The sequence below is a fragment of the Hoplias malabaricus genome, chromosome 5 (assembly GCF_029633855.1).
Source record: "Hoplias malabaricus isolate fHopMal1 chromosome 5, fHopMal1.hap1, whole genome shotgun sequence".
Taxonomy (NCBI): domain Eukaryota; kingdom Metazoa; phylum Chordata; class Actinopteri; order Characiformes; family Erythrinidae; genus Hoplias; species Hoplias malabaricus.
In genome coordinates this window covers 7,652,665-7,658,080 of record NC_089804.1, presented here as the reverse complement: position 1 = coordinate 7,658,080, position 5,416 = coordinate 7,652,665, and the positions used below count along the sequence as shown (strand labels likewise).

At 39.1% G+C, this 5,416-nt stretch overlaps 1 long non-coding RNA gene across 1 annotated transcript; it reads left to right on the top strand.

The window, feature by feature from the left end:
• The first annotated feature begins 497 nt into the window (after window positions 1-497).
• Window positions 498-5,114, top strand: LOC136696146 (uncharacterized). Its single transcript, XR_010802576.1, has 3 exons — window positions 498-700; window positions 3,966-4,045; window positions 4,890-5,114. It is a non-coding gene; the product is annotated as an uncharacterized lncRNA (long non-coding RNA).
• Window positions 5,115-5,416: the final 302 nt, after the last annotated feature.

The following is a 5,416-nucleotide window of genomic DNA, read 5'->3' as shown; positions in this document are numbered from 1 at the left end:
GCAGTTTGTATTTTGCTTTTGTAAGGCAGATATGTTGGAATGCGACAACTGGCTTTAGAGCTATTAGATTGCACAGTAACTCCAGGAGAGCAGCACCTGGTGGCATGGTAAGTACCCGGGGAAACAGAGGTAAATACAGGGAAGGTTTATTAAATGACTAAGAACACAATAGAACAAAGAAGGATAAACTAACTAAAACAACTAATCAGAAAACCAGGAAACTTAATAACAAAACACTAGACACAGACCTGAAGACTAAGAATTACAAGACAAAACCTAGAAAGTCAGACTAAACAGCACAACCTAGAAAGATAAACGAGACAGAGAGAGACAGGAATGTAAAATGGTGGGCAAACACTGACTTTGGACAAGGTTTATAAACTAGGGGGCATACAAAACACCTGGGAACAAGACTCACATGACACAGAAGGAGGTGTGGCAGGAGATCACATGAGGAGTCACAAGCACATGGGTGACATAAACAAACACACATGGCGGGAACAAGATAAAGCACAAAACAAGGAAAACACAGACCGAGCAGGAACACACTAGACAGGGCAAAAACGTGACATCTGGTACGTTTAGATGCAGCAGAAACACATTTTATGGAAGTTAATATAGCTTTTTTTCCTAAGCTGCTGGACAACAAAAAAAGGAGCTCAATGGAAAAGGCACTGTATGCACAGATATTACCCCCATGGTGAGTAGAGGGTGAGGATTTGTGGAGGTGTGGAGAATGTTATGGTGTGAGGAACTGTGGTATTTAAAATGTAAATCGCACACGTAATGTTCTCAGAATTCTGTGTATGTGTGAGAGAGTGTTACAGCAATAACAGAGGACATTTCCAAAGGTGTAGTGTACTATGGCCATGTTTTGCGATAACTGGGACCAAAGGGGGATGCTGTTCTATTAATTTAGTTTCAGCACATGTCCAGCCAAATACATTTAGAACAACCCTGTCCCACACAAAGCAATAAAAGGAACAAACAAACAGTGGCTGTGAAGTAGCAGCAGGCCACAGTCCTGCTTTAGTTTGCCTGATATTTCTACAAGGCTTATTTTCCCTTTACTAAAGAACCCATTTAACAAATTGTTCTGGATCTGTGGGGGTTTACAGCCATCTAGCCCACAACTAGCATTTTGGCATATAGCAGCTGTTCGGAGTGGCCAATCTCACCCCCACCACTCTGATACACTGTGCTAACAGTGCTCAAACATGACCCAACCCTGCAATGACTACACACAAATAATGATTTTGATTTTAGAGAATGGCACTTTTTTTCATTTTTGTCATTGATAAAACTGGCTTAGTGCAGCATGGTGGCAAAACAGATAGTGTCTGTTACACAGCTCCAGGGTGACTGTCTGTGAGGAGTTTGGTGTGTTGTCCCCGTGTCTGCATAGGTTTCCTCCGGGTGCTCCGGTTTCCTCCCACGGTTCAGAAAACACATGTTGGTAGATGGATTAGCGATTCAAAAGTGTCCTTAGGTGTGAGTGTGTCGCCCTGTGAAAGACTGGGGCCCCCTTCAGGGTACGCTCCCTCTTTGCGCCCAGTAATTCCGGGATGGCTCTGGGCCCACCCTGAATTGGAAAACTGTTACTGACAAATAATCAGATACTCCTATAGATGTCTGTTTCTTAATAACATACCTTAATGACATTATGTTTACTTTAATCTCATTTAAATCCAGTTAATTCAATATTTTTAACTATGCAGTATTGCATATAATATAATGTAATGGCACTTACATTTCAGTAGAATATTTTAGAAGCCTTTCAGCTGTAGGCATACACTGAATTACACAAACCTCTCCTTCTCAGTTCTGCACAAGTATATAATTGGTGCTTCTCTCTCTCTCTTTCTCTCTTTCTCTCTCTCTCTACCTTTCTTCTCTAGTCCAATTAGTCAAAATCTCTCTCTCTCTCTCTCTCTCTCTCTCTCTCTCTCTCTCACTCTCACTCTCACTCTCTGTACTTAAATGAGGTCAGGGGAAAGCAGAGAGACGAGGCTTTTGCTCCCACCTGCTTCACTCATGTTTAACTAATTCACACTCAAATCCTCAGAGGAAAAGAAAACCACAGCAGCCCAAAGGAAGCTCTTATTAAAATGACGCGTCCCTGAACTTGATGGTGAAGCCCATTTCAGCTTAATTAAAAGTGGCAGATCATTTTGTGATACATTTTTAAACTGTTATTATCATTCATATCTCCACATTCTAGCTATGGACAAATGTGTGGATACCTGATCATCCATTATTATTATTATTATTATTATTATTATTATTATTATTGTTATTGTTGTTGTTATTATTATTCATTTTTTTAATGAATGGTATTAACAGGCAGTCAGTCACATTTTACTACAATAACAGCTTCTGGTTTTCTGGAAATATTTCCCACTGTGTTACAATATATCTGTGAGAATTTTGTGGCAATCAGTCACAGGATGTTGTTATACTATATCAAAAACCCCACTCCAATTCATCTCAAAAGAGGTGGGGTTCAACCCCTAGGCCATGTTTGGTTTGGAGTATGGCGACTTTAAGCAGCTTCCCCTGAGCATTCACCTTTTATTTTATGTGTTTCCATGTAGGTTATTTTAACTTTACTCATATAGCATTTCAACTTTAGCATTTCAACTTTACTCATATAGCATATGCATGAGAGTGAAACCAAATGTTCATAAAATAAATTAACTTAATGAAGTTAATTGGGTTATAATCCAAGTCAAAACATTGGAAAAAAATTTTGAGCATAACTTTTCAATTATTGAGACATGGAGGCAGCAGGGGGTGGGTGGAAGGGATTTTAGCTGAGACTAATTTTGTAGAAGTAGGAGAACAAAGTTTCTCTGCTTGTTTGCATGAGGCTGCCCCCTGCTCAGTGTGTGATGTTTCCGGGCATCTCAGTAGGAAGGCAGGAATTAGCGTCTGGGGCCCGTCTGTGAGCTCAGACGCTAGACAACAGTGATGGAGAAATTTGAAGGCGGGTGGCATTTTTATGAGGGAGAAGAAACACGCACACGCACAGTCTGTGATCTTTTCATTTTCCTCTTCACCTTTTCTCCAGGCACAGTGCAAGCTTGCTCTGTCAGGAGCAATCAGCAGCCACTCGAATGCATCCCCCAGACTCACAGCTTTAGTTGCGGAGAGAGAGAGAGAGAGAGAGAGAGAGAGAGAGAGAGAGAGAGAGAGAGAGAGAGAGAGAGAGAGAGGGAGAGAGAGAGAGAGAGAGAGAGAGAGAGAGAGTATGCTTCAAAACAAGATTTAGCCGCCTACTTTTACCCTCCCCCTCCATATCTCGCCATCGTTTTCTCTGACTTCTTCACCTGTTCAATACCTCAACTACCTCCTCACACACTGATAGCATCAGAGGTTTCCCTGAGCACATGAATCCAGCCTAATTCCTCAAGCAATGGTCATTCTAAGGGCTTTAGTCATTGTGTACTCTAATGTAAGACATATTAATCTCTCTTCACCTGCATCATGCTATAAATATCATGTGTATGTAATGTGTAATGTATAACATGACTTCACTGTAGGATTGTAAGAGGTAAGAGGTGATATCTTTTCACTCTCTTTCCTGCTCAGACACATTTTTAGCAGTCATTGGTTTATGTGGATGTTTTTCTCTTTGTTTCTCTGATAGGTTCCTAATAGTGCTTATTGTTTTTCATGGACATTGTTCTCATTTTCTTTGATAGTCTGCTGAAAGTCATTTATTTTCATTGAATATGAATATTTCTTGCCAATGGCTGGCTTATTCATTTTCTGTTTTGTATATTCAGTTATGCATATTGCTGCACACCAGAAGAGGATATGCACCCCCTTTAGGTTCTAGGTTGTGGAGGGGATTTAGTTTAAAGAAGACAATCACATTTCACACTAGTTCTAAATCACAGAAGCAGGATGCTATTTTAATTGTCTGTTCTTTAACCAAGTATATTTCCATTCATTCATTTCAGTACAGAATGCCTTTGACTCAAAGTTCCTACAAAGACCAAACATCATCTCTGTCAAACCTTTGGTTTAATCAGACATACAGGTGAGATAGATATTAAAACATATTTTTGAATGGGTCTCAAAGTTCGTTTGATGTTTTTTAATGTGTCTCCAGTCAAAATTAATAGATTTTCAGCAGTGTATTACAATTGATGATTATTTAATATTTTCCAGCATTTCCATCCCTGTCTTTCACTCACTGTGGTAGTATTTTTTAAGTGCTATAGACAGTGCCATCATGCATATAATTAACTCAGCATGCTTCAATGGGGCTGAAGGTTGAGCTTATGAATGTCAGACCTACTTTAGATTTCGTTGTAGGTTTGAGATTGAGATCCCTGCAGCATTTTATCAGCTGGTATTTCAAAATCATGAGCTGAACTAAATGCTCAGTGGTTTGAATGGTACTTGCTCCAGTTAAAGGGCCTCTTCTCTGTGGTTTTCATACTAATAAGCGTAAATATTCTTTCACTTCACGGAATGTCTTGAGAATTCTTAGTACACTCCATTGTCTTGTTAGGTCTGGAGATTTATGAACGACTCCATGAAATGTCATGATTGTGAACAATAAGGTTTTACAGATGTGCATGTGATGCAGGAGTGATTAACGAGCATTTAGATGACAAATTCTTCAGCATACATGAATAGCCATGTGCCTATGAAATTTGCTAATTAAGAATAACACCTTCCACAAAGCAGACAGTTCAGCACATTGTAATACACAATTACTGTTTATTCGCTTAGCATAAAATGTGGCAAAAATATTTCTTAAAGGTTGTTGCCTGTAGAGGATGAGTACTTATTTATTGGTCAAGGGGTTTTCAAAATTTTGCATATAAATGTACTTCATTCATTAATTTACTCATTGTCTGTAACTACTTATTCAGTTCGCTGTGAGTCCAGAGCTTACCCAGAATCACTGGGCACCCTGGAGAGGGCGCCAGTCCTTCGCAGGGTGACACACACTCACTCACACCTAGGGACACGTTCAAGTCGCCAAGGAAACCCTCGCGGACGCGGAGGGAACACACCAAACTTCTCACCCGGAGCAAGATTTGAACCCACAATATCCAGGTCCCTGGAGTTGTGTGACTGCAACGCTACCTGCTGCAATACTGTGCTGCCATGATTATTATAATTTTTTTAATAAATAAGAACTAAAGTAAATATTTGTATTTCAAACTTGTTCCCTGATCAACTGCTGTTCTGCTAGTGTTTGTGTTATTCACACAGTGTACAGTCCTGAAGTTACACAGAAAAAGGGAAAACTGTTTAGCACACTTAATATTATTATTAATAATAATAATAATAATAATAATAATAATAATAATAATAATGATAAGGGTGCTTTCTATTAATATTAATTAATTCAATATAATAATATCAATAATATTAATTATGTGTATGCTGTAAT